The following is an 18,257-nucleotide window of genomic DNA, read 5'->3' as shown; positions in this document are numbered from 1 at the left end:
GCTCTGGAAATCTATCATTTGTTTGAAGACCAGAATCTTAACATCCTCTTCTTAACGGAAACCTGGCTTGATGAACATTCAGATCCGGACATTATCCAGGCCATGCCTAACGGATATTCCATATCTAGGCTAGATAGAAAGGACGGTAGAGGAGGTGGCATTGCTATTGTTACTAGAGATCCTCTTGTCTGCTCCCTTGCACACACACAGGTTGATCATAGTGAAGCTGGCACCTTTACAATCAACACTGGTCCCAATCACTCGATATCTGGTATCTTGATATATCGACCACCGGGTAGACTATATGACTTCACATCCACCCTAATGGAAGCGGTCACCCATCTAGCACTAAGGAAATCTAAACTGATAGTTCTAGGAGATCTTAATGCCCATTTCGAAGATCCTTTAGATAAAGATGCGGATGATATTCGGATGGAACTGCAATCGGTTCAACTTGACCAAAAAAATAAAGATCCATCACACCAACTAGGACATTTGTTAGACCCCGTCTTTGGAAATTGGCTAGGAGTACATACCTCTGATCCTATACCCATACCCTGGTCGGATCATTACATTATTCCCATTTCAATTCAACTTGACAAAGCAGAGCTCTTTCATCATCAATCCCTGAGATATAAACGCAGGAAATGGAAGAATTTTACTTTAGACTCCTTCAGTCAAATTGTTCTAGACGAAGGTCCTCCCAAAGGAGCTGACTGTGAGGTAGCTAACGAAAATTTGAACAATATCGTCACTAAGGCCTTGGACATTACAGCCCCTAGCCGCAACATGTCCAATGTTAGGAGGCCTCAGAAAACTGCCCCATGGTTCAGCCAAGAACTACAGACCTTAAAAACGGCTTGCAAGAAACTTGAGAGAGCCTGGCGCCACAACTTCTGTGCAGATACTAAAATACAATATAAAATAGCACAGAAAGAATATTACAAATCAGTTCGCCTGGCCAAAGCCGAACATTATCACACTCGCATCACGGAAGCAGGCAACTCCTCAAGGGAACTGTTTCAAATATATAAAGAGATATCCATAGTGGAGATGTCATCCCCCACCCAAAATGATTCTGTGGAATCGTGCAATAAGATTGCTCAGTATTTTGCTGGCAAAATTAGTAAAATTTACACGAGCTTCTCTAAACAGGGAGCCCCGGCCACGGACTTTACTGAAAATGATAAAATTGTAACTACTCCTGTGTGCCTTAAGTCTTTTTTAGTTCCCTCCTATGAGATTCTGTCCAAAATGTGTAATAAAATCAAATCAGGATCGCCCCGGGACCCGGCGCCACCAAAAATTTTAGCGGAAGCCTTCTCAGTATTGGAACCTCATCTGAGGCACATACTTCAAACCTCCTTTTCAACCTCTTGTCTTCCGGAGGAATGGAAACAGGCTATAGTGCTACCCATTAAGAAAAAACCCAACATCAGTGTGGACACTATGGATAATTTACGACCTATATCCCTGCTACCTTATGTGGCCAAGTTAGCAGAGAAAATTGCTAACAGTCAACTGATGGAACATCTTGAGACCCACAATGCTTTCCATAAATCTCAGTCGGGTTTCAGAGCTGGTTTCTCTACGGAGACAGCTCTTCTGAGGGCCACAGAAACCCTACGTGAGGGAGCAGATGAGGGAAAGACAATGGCCCTCATCATGCTTGATCTCAGTGCCGCTTTTGACACTGTAGCACACTCCATCTTGCTACAGTGTCTAAATAAAGCGGGAGTCATCAATAAGGCACTGGGATGGCTGAAAGCTTTCTTGCTCAACAGGAGCTTTCAAGTCCAAAGGGGGACTTCTCTCTCTGATAGGGTGATGCTTGAGCAGGGGGTTCCTCAGGGCTCTGCCCTGAGTCCCACCCTGTTTAATCTATACATGGCCCCTTTGGCAGAGGTAGTGCAGTCGTTCGGCGTGGAGCTTGTCTCCTACGCCGACGACACGCAACTTCTGATATCTCTGACCCAAGCCCCCTCTAAGGAAGCTGACAACTTCAATGCCTGCATGACCAAACTTGCCACATGGATGAATGACCATTGTCTGAAACTCAATGGGACAAAGACGGAGGTCCTCATTATTGGTGGCAATGAGGTCAAATGGACTACTGAGTGGTGGCCCAGCTGCCTTGGTCCTTTGCCCTCCCCCTCTCAAGAGGCGAAGAATTTGGGAGTGTGGGTGGACAATAAACTGTCCTTTGATAGCCACAGAAGAAAAACTGTAGGCAAATGCTTTGGGGTGATGAAAACTCTGACCCGTACCCTTGACCTGTTACCCATCAGTTCTAGGCGTACCATGACGCAAGCACTGATAACGTCCCGTATTGATTACGGAAACGTGCTGCTCATGGGGTCAACTGAGAAAAACATCAAAAAGCTACAGGTTCTACAAAATTCGGCAGCTCGCCTGGTCTTAAGGCTTCCCCGCAGAGCTCCATCACGCCCCTCTCTGGAAGCCCTCCACTGGCTACCAATCAGGAAGAGGATTGATTTCAAAGCTATGCTATGGTGCCATAAAATAATTCACAACAGAGCACCGGCTTATATGTCGGACTTGGCATCTGTTTATGAACCTAGCAGGTCACTTAGATCTAAAGGAATGGGTCTGCTCAGAACTACATGCCCCAAAAAAGCTAGAATGGGAGGCAGATCATTCCGTACTTTAGCTGCTAGGAAGTGGAACCTTCTTCCTTTGGATATTAGGATGGAGAATAATGAAACCATGTTTAGGAAGAAGTTGAAAACCTGCCTCTTTACCTTGTGATTGGTTCCTATACACTATCTCACACTCTCTCCACAGCGCGGGGACACGCCGGGAGGCGTCACCAGGCGCTCTACAAACTCCTTTAAATTAAATTAAAATTAAAGGGGGGAAAAGGGGGAAACAAAACAAGGGTAGTAGGGGAAGAAACAGCACTCCACAATCTTCACCAGGGTCAGATTCTTGTCAATCTTCTATAACCTGGAGCTAGGTCAAGAGAAAGCAGAATTTTAGTACAAACCCCTTCCTACTCTGTTTTATAGCTTATGTGCCCAGAAATAATCTACCTTCAGATTGCAGGGGTTATGCAGGTTTCTAAGCCATAAAAGTGCAGAGTAAATCAGGACTCGCAAGATGTATGAAACTCCTACTTCCTACAAGTGAACAGAAGTGTATAAGCAATAATACCAATTGATAGGAATATTACTACTGTCCCATCCATAGGCTCACCGTATAAAATCAGGTAACAAATCCTAAACTAAACAGGCAACCAAAGTTCTATAGTTGGTAAGAAAAACCTTGTTTCAAAATCACAAGGTTGAAGTTCACGCCGGAATATAGAATTTGAGAAGGAACTTTTCCTTCTATTAATTATGTCAGAAATAAGAACACTAAGTCATGAATGTGGAAACTCCACACTCTTTCAAAGAATGTCCGACTTTATCGGTGTGCACACACAGTAAGCGATATTCAATATTTGCTCAACTAAAATAGGTTAAACAAATAGTACAAATAAAGAAACAGTCAGAAGGAAAGCGGCAGCAGTACTCACAAAGTACCACAATGCTTAGAACCGCAAAGAATGCCGAAAACAGGCTCCGAGCACTAACTCCTCGGACGACACCACACCGTGACCCGGAACGAATGTTCTGAAGCTGGCTGATCGCAAAGCGTATCCGGAAAAGTAAGGCGGGTCTAAATACGCTGTTATGTGTAATGCACATGCGCATGACACAGCGCATGCGCAGTAGAGTGTCATCCTGTAATTTGCCAACCATTACTTTGCCAACCCCGTGATTTGAATCGGCGGCTTGCACGCAGGCACGACAGAACACCGCCCCCACAACACCCCCCACTGGTTTGGGCTTGTGAGGGTATCTTCTGTGGAAGGCCCTCAGCAAACGAGGAGCATGTACCTGGCTAGCTGGTTCCCACGATCGCTCTTCTATACCATAACCCTTCCAGTGTATGAGATATTGAAGTCAACGTCGTACACGTCTAGAATCAATGATAGCCCCAAATTCGTATTCTTCATTGGCATCAATCAGTGTGGGAACAGGAATGGTTGGAAGACGAGTACCGGGCATGACCGGTTTCAAAAGGGATACATGAAATACAGGGTGTATTTTCATGGGCGGAGGTAGTTGCAATTTCATGGCCACAGGATTGATTACATGAGAAATAAGAAAGTGACCCACATATTTGGGTTTGAACTTGCAGGATCCCTTCAAGGCCAAATGTTTGGTGGAAAGCCATACTTTGTCACCCTTTTTATAAGCTGGTTCGGTTTTGTATTCAGATTTAGCTTTGTTAAGATTGTGGTGTATGTTTTAATGCACTGTCTGGAGGTGGTTGACCAGATCTTATACAGCAGGAGTGTTACAGGACCGTAACGGAGAAAAAGGCAGAACTCTAGGATGGAAACCATATGAACCATAAAAAGGAGTGTACAAAGTGGAAAAGTGATGACTATTGTTGTAGGATAATTCTGCTAACCACACCAATTCATCCCATTCACCGTCGGGTGTCAGGAGTTAACGCTAACACTCAAGAGGTGACGAGCGGGGAAACGGGGGAAACAAAACAAGGGTAGTAGGGGAAGAAACAGCACTCCACAATCTTCACCAGGGTCAGATTCTTGTCAATCTTCTATAACCTGGAGCTAGGTGAAGAGAAAGCAGAATTTTAGTACAAACCCCTCCCTACTCTGTTTTATAGCTTATGTGCCCAGAAATAATGTACCTTCAGATTGCAGGGGTTATGCAGGTTTCTAAGTCATAAAAGTGCAGAGTAAATCAGGACTTGCAAGATGTATGAAACTCCTACTTCCTACAAGTGAACAAAAGTGTATAAGCAATAATACCAATCAATAGGAATATTACTACTGTCCCATCCATAGGCTCACCGTATAAAATCGGGTAAAAATCCAAAACTAAACAGGCAACCAAAGTTCTATAGTCGGTAAGAAAAACCTTGTTTCAAAATCACAAGGTTGAAGTTCACGCCGGAATATAGAATTTGAGAAGGAGCCTTTCCTTCTATTAATTATGTCAGAAAAAAGAACACTAAGTCATGAATGTGGAAACTATATACTCTCTCAAAGAATGTCCGACTTTATCGGTGTGCACACACAGTAAGCGATATTCAATAATCGCTCAACTAAAATAGGTTAAACAAATAGTACAAATAATGAAACAGTCAGAAGGAAAGCGGCAGCAGTACTCACAAAGTACCACAACGCTTAGAACTGCAAAGAACGGTGAAAACAGGCTCCGAGCACTAACTCCTCGGACGACACCACACCGTGACCCGGAACGAATGTTCTGAAGCTGGCTAATCGCAAAGCGTATCCGGAAACGTAAGGCGGGCCTAAATAAGCTATTATGTGTAATGCGCATTTCATGGAGCAAGTATTCGCACGTTACGCGACTTGCTTGAATCAAGAACCTCAAATAATGTTAATAAAACTAAATCAACAATGTTTGTCTTACTAATATTGCACATTATACACTACACGGGGGTGTCCCAGTGGCGCTTGCCTATGTGTTTACTAAAAGTAATGAAGCTTGCTTCTAAAGTGATCGCTGCTTTGTGGGAATACAGTCTTCGCATGCGTCGGTCATACCCATGTGATGTGACGCACTCGCAGTTCTGGTGGCAAACTGTTGCTCATGCGCAATACAGCTAAAATGGCCGCTTTGTTTCTCACATGCTCTTCGCTTGCAACGCTGCTTTAGCAAAGCTGTGTGTTCTGCTTAACTCCTAATGCTGTAGTTATAATAAAGTAAGGGGTGTAGTATAGCCAATCATGGTATACAGTGTAATCATTTTTTCTGTGTTTCTAAATTGTTTTCACTTACTTTTCATGTGCTGTACTCTTTGGGCCGGGGAGACGCTAAACACTTCATCTTTGAAGTCCGTGTGGGACCAATCACGTGATGGGGGGAAAAGAGAGTCATGCCGCAGTGGAACTCAGCTGGCTGCCGAAGCTAAGATGCTCCTGGGAACCTGAACCATGCCCCAGAGAGGAATGACTGATTCGTACCTGCAATTGTTACATTTGTAATGTTTTACTGTGTACCCTATTATCTTCTAAAACTCTCATGCCATGGGAACTGGAATGTAAGGGGTGGGTTCGAGAAATGAATATTAAGTCTGAGAAAGTCTAAAATTTAAGTTAAATGATGATCTAACCTCCTCCTTTGTCCAATCAGAATTTAGGGAACCGTGCACTTGCAACATTGGTGGGTGGTACAATGACCCGAAAACAGTATAACTAGCCTAGGTTTAGCTAGAGAAATTGTCCGACTTGTCCGAATAGCTGACCTGTCTCTGACCCTACGAACTCTATAGGTGATTGATACAGAGAGCTGCGGAGCACTCTGTCCGTAATTTCCACAAACTCAGTCGGAGTTTGGAAACCTTAAGTGCTGGCGAAGCACTTTGCTGGGAGATTCGAGAACCCAATCTGGGTTATTGGCAGATTCCTTGCAGAGAGGGAGTAGCGCAGGCGTTGCATCCGAAGCTGCAGGTGTTGGTCGTACCCATTGGTGAGCCCGGTCCTGATCCAAATCCTGGGGTTATCCTGTCCTGACTGTCCATGAGCTGTACCTGCTCGCCTACTGGCAACCTAAGAAAGTCCTTGAGGGTCCTTTCCCGCCTTTTCCAACTGACCCGTGGCCAGGGTTAGTCTCCATTCTGTTCTAGGTAAATATATTCCGTGTGGGTGTTTGTCTATCTAAACCTTTTCTCTCTCCCGTCTTAAATAAAGCAAAATTGCTTATGTCATTTTCCCTGTCTTTCTATAAACCAGACTTTCATGCAAAGTAGTCTGTTAGTATATTCCACTTTCTCCCCTACCTTTAGTCAAATACTGAATCGTTGCATATATAGTATGTTCCATTCTTACCTTCCCTATAGAGATTAAGCATCAAATCCATGAGTTTCGTTTCTTCTCAAATGTTATTATATTTTGAAACTGACATTGACTAGTATGTTCCCTTTCTTTACCCGCCTTTAGTGACGTTGTGAACGTCCGTTAGACTAAAATAGCGTGTTCCTTATTTTTCCCCTTCCCTTTTATTCTTCAATTTCTAGATGATTCTGGCTATTATTCATAGCTACACTATATTATTAATTCTAGTAATAGATTGTTTGATCTGTGTAAATTTCATTCTCATGTCATTGGATGAAGAAGAAGAATTAGATAAAGGTGTTGAAAACTTCTTGCATTTGTGGTTATTACAAAAGTATAAACATTATTCAAATGTATATGGTATTTGTGTTGTCTATTTACTCCCACAGCTAGCTCCTGATCCATTGTGATCTTATTTTCCTGTTTCGAGGATTGGTAAGTCAGGTACGCGGAAATAACTGAAAAGGAACAAGGGTTACTGATAGTAGTGTGTAGGTTACCTGATTATACTATAGTGAAAATATATACTTTATGGGCCCAAGTGTGCATTGTCCGATGACAAACGTTAGTCGGGTGACCTGCGCCCTCTATCACATTCGCATGACTCAGCGCATGCGCCCTAGAGTGTCATCCTGTAATTTGCCATCCATTACTTTGCCAACCCCGTGATTTGAAGCGGCGGCTTGCACGCAGGCACGACACAAAGGATACCTATAGCACTGGTAGGTAGTTCGATTTCCGGAAACAGGAAATAGCTACAGCTCAAGAATCATGGAATTGTTAAAGCTCAGGAATCATGGTAGAAGTGGCAGGTAGTGCTAGTTCTGGAAACAGGAACAAGAAAGAGCTGCATCCCATGGAACAGGAGCCAGGAATAACTATATCTCAGGACCTCAGGAAAATAGGAATACCAAAAGCTCAGGAAAAAAGGGTTGGTCTCACCGGAACACAGCTACAATGACCAGCACAGGACTGAAGGGTGCTGGGGCTTAAAATAACTTAGAGTAGCCACATGCATCAGGTGTGAGCAGGCTAGCAGGTAATGGAATTACAAGCATGAGCAGACTGGCTTCCACAAAACCCAACATGGTTTGGGAATGGATGACAATTTTCATATATTGTCCAAATGGCTGGAAGTCAGGATATGCATGCAGTGGAGTGTCCAGAAGCTTAATAGAACACTGGAAGATCCCACAATGTGACCCCTTGGTGGAGGGTACAAGAGTGCAGAAAGTGAATCGCGACAGAGATATACTTAGAGGTATTTCAAGGGTTTTGCTAAAGCGTGAAAGGAGTTACAGCAAGGAAGAGTGGTACATCAAACATATTGTATTTACTCGATAACTGAAAGCCATGGGATGTTGTTGTTCAGTCCTTCATCAAAGGTTCTTAGGCCATACACCCATTTTTATTCTTTTTAAAAAGTTCTGCGCCCTTTTTGTCATTCACTATCACCAGGACAGTCCATTGAAGATCATTTCCTGTGTGGTTGGCAGACAAGTAGTGGTTGCTCATCTTTGTTGTTATCCTTCGGCATCTAATATTGCTCTGGTGTTCACCTATGCTTATTTTTATTTTTCTGCATGTCAAAACAATGTATTTGAGGTGGTGTAGGCACATGATCAATTAGATCACATGCATGGAGTTGCAATTTGGATGTCTCCTCAGAGTCCAACGTAGATGATCATTTAGTTGTAGATCTTTTGTCACCTTTGTTAAATGGCATACAGTGCAGGATCTGCATGGGTAGTGGCCTATGACCGGTTGTAAACCTGAGGTAGATGGCAGGGTAGGGGCCTGGTTTGTTACTGTACATGATCAAGTATGGACATGGTGATCCCGTAAATTCTTGTTCCTTTTATGAACAAACTGTGGTTTCGGTCAGTCCAAGTTATTTGATGCTAGGATATTCCAACATTTACTGATGGCTCTTTAGATGTAATTAGAGGCGGAGCAGTAAGTTGTAACACAAGTGAGGACATTTTCATCTTTACTGACTTTAGATGGTTCTAGGAGACTTTCCTGATTTTGGTTTCTTCTCGTTTTTGACATTTGCCAATGATATGTTTTGTGTATTGTCTCTCCGTAAGTTTATTGGTAAGATGTGACACCCATGTTTTGAAGTCCTATGTTGCTGCAGTTCAAATGTAATCTGAAAAATTGGCTGTATGAAAGGTTCTCTCTTAGTGGTTGTGGCTGAAAACTATTGAATGGGAGTAAACTGTTGTTTGCTGTGGGTTTTTCATGCGTTTTTGTTTGGAGTGTCCCATCTTCTGCAAAGATAGTGACATCTAGGAAGTCCAAAGTCATTTTGTGTGAGGTACGTGTGAAGTTTAGATGATTATCACTGGCAATAAGCCACTCAATCAATTCTGGTATTGTGTAAATTTCTTCTTTCCAGATGATGGGAATGTCATTTATATATATGGTTTCCAAAGGGAGATCCTCTGTCTATATGGATTGCATATATCCAGGACGTGGGTGTCCTCAAAAGAGTTGACATTAAGACCTGCCCAATCAGAGCAAAGGTTCTGCCCATTGAAGTTCCATGAGTTTGAACATGTAGTTGACCTTCAAATTTCAAAAGGTTTTTGGTAAGTGCGATCCTGCAGCAATCTAACACAAAGTGTTGTGAGTGTTACATTTCCTTCAATAGGATTTCTTCATTAGTGTGTAGTGTTGCGTTCTGTAGTAAGCCTGTGCCCAGACCTTCAATGTCAAGCCTGACTAATAAATTGACGTCAACTTTGCGTTCCTTGTCTTTGAGGTGGTTCAAGAGATCCTTTGTGTCCTTCAGATAGGCTGCAGTCCGTTGGACTACTGGATGTAAAAAGAAATCAGCAAATTGCGAGAAGAGTTATTAAATAGACCCAATGCCAGACACAATAGGGTGTCCTGGTGGTGGGGTTTTGTTTTTGGGCATTTTTAGAAGAGAATAAAAGTAGGGTGTCTTTACATTTTTTAACTTTAGAAAATCTGCTTCCTTTTTTGATATCCAGTAGTTGGTTTATGCTTCTTCTACCATACTTGCAATTACTTTTTGCAGTCTTGCTGTTGGGTCCTCAGTTAAGGGTCTGTAATCCCTTGCATCAGATAGAAGATCTGTGCATTGTTTCTGATAGTCAGATTTATTCATCAGGATAATCCCTCCACCTTTATCTGACAGTTTAGGTTGAGGTCAGGGTTGTCTGTCAAATCTCATAACACCATTGTTTTTTTATTACTGTGTTGTGAAATGGTTGATGCCATGTGCTGTCAATTGACTCGATCTCTTTAAAGATGACTTGTTCAAAAGAAAGAATCTTGAACATTTCATTCAAATCATTTTTATCCATTTCAACGTGAAGTTTGAATGTATCCAGTGATGGGTTAGGATCAAAACCCAGGACTTTATTTAAGATATGGAATTGCTCATCTGTTTGTATGGTGTTAGTCAGGTTAAACATGAGTGATGGCTTGTCCCGAGTATTTGATCTTTTGTCATGATCCTTATTTGTATCCTCGATTCTTCCTCTCCCCATCTCATTTTCTTTTTCTTCATTCCTTGGTGTGGATTTGGCCTCTCTAAAAAAACGGGGCTGAAAGGTGTAGTGAAAGGTGGTTGTTGTTGCATCATACAGGGGTTCAACCACCCACCAAAGTGAGGTTGTAATGGTTGAAAATGGTACAGTTTGTCCATCATAATTAGGTCCTCTCCATATTGGTTCCTAGTTGCGGCATCTGCCTCTTCCTCGACATCTCTGTCAATTTCTTCTCTGCTACTGAACTCCGTGGAATCCGTGGAACTCCCAGAACTCCCGGATGAATCAAAATCTTTTTCACTCTGATTCTGATCTGGGGGTTAAACATAATCATCTTTTATTTTATTTAGGGATACATCTTTTTCTTGAGAGAACTTCTTTAAATCTTTACAAAGCTACTGTATTTTTGATTGTGTATGGTAGCCTTTCAACTTGTTAATTTCATTGTTGATCTCTTCCAAGTGTTTTTTAATCACTGTGATAGGAATAATTGCTTTCAATTTTGATTCACTGACTTGTATTTTTATTGAAATTGCATCAGATAACCAACCATGTTGCTGTCTTAATAATTAAGACCAACCAGTCACATGTACTACTCCATGAGGTGGAGGCCCAATCCTTTCTGAAGGTTTAGTCTTCCTGGAATTTTCTTGGGGTATTTTGAACCCAGAGACCTCTGGGGGCAGCATTGGCTCCTAAATATTCCTTCATTATGATACTGTCAATAGCTGTCTTTATTTGGTCTCTCTTCTGATTATCAATCAAAATGCAGGGAGGGCCATAGGATGTTTAAGGATTAGCAGGGGTTAACTCCCCTACTCAGAAACCACCAACACATCGCTGGGTCTACAAAATACATACGCATACTACCAAAGTGTCCCTTTTAAAGGTAGGTTTCCCTCACCCATACGAAGGTAGCATGCTTTGTCATAGGGTAACCTCCTCGGATTATGAACCTAATCATAACTCAGACCAACACCCCCTCTCTAAAGGGAGGAGCTCAGGGATGTTTTTTGGTAGAAAGAGATATACTAAATACCTTAGATGGGCTGAGTGTGATGAGGGGTGCAGAGTAAAATAACTGTGAATTAAAAATACCTCCAGGGTATGCAATAGACTGTATTAGGGTGTCCCTGGGCCAGGATTAAAAACTGTGCTCTAACAGGAAGGGATTCAACCTGCCTTAGAGTGAGAAATAGGTCGACATGTTTTAGCCTAATACCCTTGACAGAGGTGTGGAAGCCTTCTTCGGGACATTATGGAAGCTACTGCAAGGTATAATAAACAAAATTGATGGAAAACAAAAAGAATATTGCCATTGTACAAAACCAGTAGTTGGAGTGGAAGTCCACTATATCAGGCATCCACTGGTAGTTTTACCTGAAAGAAACATTATGAGTAAAAATTACAGACAATTAAATTGTATGACACAATGTAGCACTCATTCTGACTTTTCTGGGTTACATTAAAGGTCCTGGAACTGAAACAAGGCTATCACTACTCTCATTAACCAATATGTAAACCCAACTTTGTGCAAATAAGTAAAATGCATGAGCTTACCTGCAAACGTCAAGTAACATGCTTCAACTTTACCCTGACGCAAATCTCAAGATGGCATCAAGTTCTACAAAAATAAGAAGACAGATACAAATCAATATGTTAATGGAAAACAAAGTTGGTGAAACAGGCGACTTAATTGCAAACCATATCAATACCCTTACTATATGAATGTAATGTTGCATTTGATTCTTAGCACAAAGTTGGAAGGCGTAAACCATGCTGTTTAATAGTAACAAGACATATGCGTGGAAAGTGTGATCAACGGTGCATTACATCAGACATTATCACATGTTGACACTTGTCGTGTCTCACAATCAGCAGCACATCAGATGATCTCCACCCCAGTGTACAAAATGAGAACAGATGCCTGGGTTCAATGCATCAAACTTGTGGGAACAACAGCTCCATCTAATCTCATATAGCAGTAGAGTGATTTGAAGAACCCTTGCCTACCAGCTGTTAATATCAGTCTTTCACATGCAATATGGCACTCCTGCAGAAATGCCTGCTGTAGCAGGTGAAAGTGTTCCGCTGGTAAAACACATTAAGCACATTTAATGGGGTATACTTACATCAAGGCTGACTTTGCCGGATTAGCCTTTGATGATTCTGTTGTTCAAGATATTCTCTAGTCTGTCTCTAGTCTTTTAGACACTCCCATGATACAGAACATGACACAATCAGATGACTGGACTAATCTATTGACATTAAAGAGAACATATACTCGCACCATGACCCATGGAGCAATCATGACACAATATCTTTGGGGCAATCGTACCCTAACTGGCCTATTTGTTTCCAATGCTCCAAGATTACTCAGTGAAGATAAAGCCTTCAGGAAAGACTGCTCCCTGACTGACTGGCGCTGTATCCGGGATTGGTTGATCCCAATTATCTGCACCGCAAATTGAATTGCTGATGCCATACTTCCCCTAAAAGCCACCATCTCAGTCATCCTCTTCAGGAAACACACTGAAGACACGAACAAGACCACCAAGGACTACAAAGAATCCCTATTGTCCTAGAAAATCAAGAAGTTCCAAACCAATCTGCCACGGTTCTCTTTAGAAAAGATGTATATGTAATCCACTGACGATTACAAACCTCCAAAATTTAATCAACAAGGGCATGGATATGTGTAGTGTTCTGTCCACGCACGCTTCAAGCGCATGGACATTCTATTGGTATCTGCCTCGCGCTGCCCGTGGCGCGTGATCCCAGCTCATGTTGACAGCTTGCCTCGTGATTAAGGGTGGGCGTAGTTGGCGAAGTAGCGCTATGCGAAGCTACGCGAGGTGCACTTCGCACTACGCGAACTTCACGTAGCACGACGCGAGCTGCGTAGTAGCATGTTTGCACTGTGCAAGATGTGTTTTCAATGATTGCACAGTGCGGACAAGCATCGGCACTGTGCAATCATTGAAAGCGGCATCTTGCACAGTGCGAGCTGTAGTTTTCTGCTTCTCGAGTAGATTATTACTCGAGCTGCAGCTTTCTCAACGCGAACTGGTAGTTTCTCATTGAGAGCGGTCGCGAGCATGCGCAACCACTCACAATGAGAAACTTTACCTCCCCGCGTTGAGAATCTCGCCGGGATGTCATTTTGCTTGCTCGCGGTCACGAACATGACATTCAGGACCGCGAACAAGCAAAAAATGAGCGCTGCACTACGCTACACTGCACTACGCGTGTTCGCACTGTGCTACGTGCAGCTCGCGTAGTGCGAAGTTGCGCAAACTTCGCAAACTCCGCGAGCGTAGCGTAGTGCTTCGCCCACCCTTACTCGTGACTGGTGACAGTTTGACTTGTAGAGTTGGAACTTAGCCAGCACTGTGCTTCATGCACGCCTGGCGCTGTCTGTGGGATCTTTATGCTGTAACTTAAATAAATAGACTCACCATACTGGATATCTCCTGTCATCACTACATTTATTGTGACGACGAGGATGGGATGAAACGGGAATAGAACGAGTCAGTTGAGGTTGCTGCCCCTGTGCACATCACTAATTACAAGAAAAGGGAAGCCACTCAGAAGTGTTTTTTCAGGAGGACTGACATATGCTTTAGGTGCGGTAATTCAGTTCATCCCAGGAATGGCAAACCCTGTCCTGCTAAAAATGTAGTTTGCAGGTCTTGTGGAAAAGTTGGCCAGTTTGATAAAGTGTGTTAGGGTCACAAAAGGGAGACTGTCAGAACTGGGCATGTCAAAGACGCTAATGACAGTGAAAATGAGGAGCTCATATCAGAAATGAAAGATATGGTTCTTGTTGTCGCTGACAGTTAAATAAGGAGTGGGGATCCCTCAGAATGTGTAGACCCCTATGCCAACATACTAGTAGGTGACAAGAAGCTTTGCCTCCTCGTGGTTTTAGGTGCACGCATCACCATGATTTCTGAGTCACTTTTTACAGTTAGTTGGGCCAAGAGACAGTTATTTCGGACAGATCGTTCTCCCGTGTCCTACGAGGGATGTAAGATTGATCTCCTGGGGTACTTTGAAGACATCATGAAATTTAAAAGTAGGGGCATTGAAGGAAAAATGTATGTAGACATACAAGGTTTGAACATTCTAGGGTGGTTCTGCCAAGGGTTGTTCGATACGATGTTGTGTCAGGGTGCCAAAGAACACCCTGACACAACATGGGTGGAATCACTGATGTTAGCCATCAGTGATTCCACCCATGTTGAAGATCTTTTGAATAAATTCCCCAAAGTCTTTTCAGGCGAGTTGGGTAGAATAAAAGGGTTCAAGCATAGAATAAAAGTAAGTGATGGTGCCATACCCACAAACCACAAACTCAGAAGTGTACCGTTTAGCATCAGAGAAGATCTCGAGAAAGAACTATTGTCTATGTATAAAAGAGGGGTGATGGAGCCGGTAAAATCTCCAGATTGGTCAACTCCCTTGGTCATAGCATGCAAAAATAACCACAAACTCAGAATCTGCATTGACTTGCGCAGTCTAAATAAAGAAATTTGGATCAACTCTTATCCTTTTCCTAACACCTCAGAAATGTTGACCATGTTAACCGGTGCTAAGATCTTTTCTAAACTCGACATTGCCTCCGCTTACCACCAGGTTGAACTCGACAAAGAATCACGCCACCTCACTGCGTTCAACTCACCCTCATGCATGTACCAATGCTATCTTATGCCATTTGGCCTGGTTTCGGCAGCTTCAGTCTTTCAGTGCCTCATTGCCAATCTTGGTAAAGGACTTAAGAATGTTTCCATCTTTCAAGACGATGTCCTTATTCATGGTAGTGACCAGGCTTCACGTGATGAAACATTGAGTCAAGTACTGTCTAGGTTCCAGGAATATGGTGTTGTCCTCAAACGTGAGAAATGTGAGTTCTCAAAAGAATCTGTTGAATACCTCGGTCACACCATCACGAGTGCTGAGGTTACACCCAAACCCAGTATGGTTCAAGCTATATTGGATACTTCTCCTCCCAAAGACAAAACAGGAGTGAAGTCACTACTGGGGTTGACTGAGTTCTATTCTCGTTTCATCTCTGATTATGCAAATAAGGTGCTCCCCATTTCAAACCTGTTGAAAAACAAGACTGTTTTTGTATGGGACGAAGAGTGCAGACATGCCTTTGAGTGGCTAAAAACCCAACTCACCACTCTCATGGCGCTGAAACCTTACGGTCACTCATTACACTGCACCCTAACCGTCAACGCCAGCTGTTACGGTCTTGGTGCTGCTCTGAACCAGCAAGTAGGGACACAAGAACACACAATTGGGTTTGCATCAAGGGTCCTGAGAGCTACAGAGACTCACTATTCAGTCATTGAAAAATAACTACTTGTATGATGGTGGGCCATCGAAAAGTTTAAATGTTACCTTTGTGACAGGTACTTCACTCTACAAACCAACCATAAACCTTTAGTGGCTATCTTAGGCAACACCAGCCATCGCAACACTACTCCACGCATAGCTCGTCTTGCATCTAACCTTCTCCAATTCATTTTTTAAATTGTACACATCCCTGGTGGAAAGAAAGTACGTGCAGACGCCCTTTCATGTTTGCCACCTATGCCAAATAGTGATAAACAGTGATGAAGAACTTGAAGACTGTATAGTCGCAGATGTTGAACTGCAACACGTTAGTTCGGTCAATGAAAGTGATTGGGATGATGCAATAGATCATGATGAAGTACTTAAATGTGTAAAGAAATGCATTACTGAAGGCTGGCCAAAAAAGAAGAGTTTAGATGTTGATGTACAACCTTATGTAAAAATCTGTGATGAATTATCTGTTGAAGATAGTCTCATTTTCAGGGTAGATAAGATTGTACCCCCTTCATCCTCAGGAAAACCATATTCAGGAAAACTTTACTCACAAAAGCTCATGCTGGAAATCAGGGTGCTATGCTCACTAAGCGTAGAGTACGTGAATACTTCTGGTGGCCTCAGATGGACAGAGACATTGACGCAGTTGTCCAAGAATGCACCATTTGTGCTGGCAGTGACAAGACACTACGCAGATCCAACCCATCCCTCACCCTCATTCCCTTGCCAGACAATCCCTGAGATAAGCTAGGCATCAACGTCTTGGGTCCCTTCCACACCCTACCATACTAGACGCAGTTCGCCATAGTCTGAGTGGGCTACTAATCCAAATAGCCTTAAGTCAAATTCTTGGCCAAAGTTGACTCTAAAAAGATTCTCGACTTTATGAAAGAGGTTTTCAGGCGGGAGGGGTTTCTCAAGACTGTTATTTCTGACAATGGAGTACAGTTTATCTCTGCTGAAGTTGAAGAATTCTTCAAAGAATCTTCCAGAATCCACATCAAAAGCTCTCTCTATCATCCCCAAAAACTAGGGCCGGAAGAGAGACTTAACAGAGTCATCGGGGACTGTATACGGTGGGCCATCAATCATAAGAAAGGCATACCAATGTCTGTAAGAACCATGCAGTGGTTCTACAGAACCACGCCCCACTCATCCACAGGTGTGTCTCCCTTTGAACTACTGAAAGGCAAAAAGGCTTGCTCTGATTTCAGACTTGTGTGGATGTCTAAGTGGTTCAAATGTAGAACCCCTGCTCATGAGCTTGACATCATGGTTAGAAACAAAATCAGCGATGTACAAACCAAACAAAAAATATACTTTGACTCCAGAAAACATGTCTAGAACCAGAAATTCATGATGGGTGATATGGTGAGAATAAAGAAACACGGTTTTGTCAGGAAAGGTGACTCCAAGTTCAGCTAATGAATCTGCATTGATAAAATCTGTGGCAGTGCTGTTCATGTGAATATGCATAATTGGTGGAACATGAACAAGATTAGAAAGGTAAATGACTCGTGTGGTAAGAGGCTTGTCCAAGGTACTGACACAGTCTCAATACATTTGTCTGTTCAAACTCACAGTTTCGGATGTTGTTAATAACCCACTTGTCTCCTCCAGGAGGAGTTGCAGAGACATCAGAGTTGCAATAAGATTCAGGTAATTCTATTCTTTCTCTCTCCTTCCCCTTCTCTTTCTCCCTCCTCTGTTTTTGTGTTTCTACCCTCCTTCTGAGGAAAGTGATATATGTAGTGTTCTGTCCACGAGCGCTTCTGGCACGTGGACATTCTGTTGGTATCTGCCTCGGCCTGCCCGTTGGCGCTAGGCCCAGCTCATGCGGACAGTTTGTATTGTGACTGGTGACAGTTTGAGTGTAGAGTTGGAACTTAGCCAGCGCTGTGCTTGCACGCAAGCCTGGCCCTGTCTGTGGGATCTTTATGCTGTAACTTAAATAAATCGACTCACCATACTGGATGTCGCCTCTCATCACTAGAATATGGTTCAGTTTATTTAACCTCAGACTCACACTAATGGTCTAGTGATTCTCACTACAGTACTAACAGACAACAGTCGACATCTCAGAAGGAAAGGTCAAGAGAAATGGTGAGCAGTGGCGTAGGAGACACTAAATGTCTGGGGGGCACAGGGACAATCTTTTGAACTTTCCAGTGTCCCAATTCGAATCGGCCATTGTCTGGGAAGCGTACACTCCGTTAAAAGAATACAATCGCATAGTTTTGTAGTGAAACATTGATAAAGGCAGGCATGCAGTCACAGTTTGCAGGTATGCTTCGATTCACAAAGTAATTAGCCAAATGTGATAAAACATTTTTTTGAATCTTACATCTTCATGCACAAAGCAAACAAAGATGGGCCGAAAAAGGAAGAATACACTGAATGCTCTTTGCCACATGTGCATGATTGTGAGGGACTGTACAATTTACTTGTGAGGAAGCACATCTTTAACAACTGTCAAA

Source organism: Lissotriton vulgaris, chromosome 7, assembly GCF_964263255.1.
Source record: "Lissotriton vulgaris chromosome 7, aLisVul1.2, whole genome shotgun sequence".
Taxonomy (NCBI): Eukaryota; Metazoa; Chordata; class Amphibia; order Caudata; family Salamandridae; genus Lissotriton; species Lissotriton vulgaris.
The sequence above is the reverse complement of the archived record's forward strand: the minus strand, read 5'-3'. Positions refer to the sequence as shown.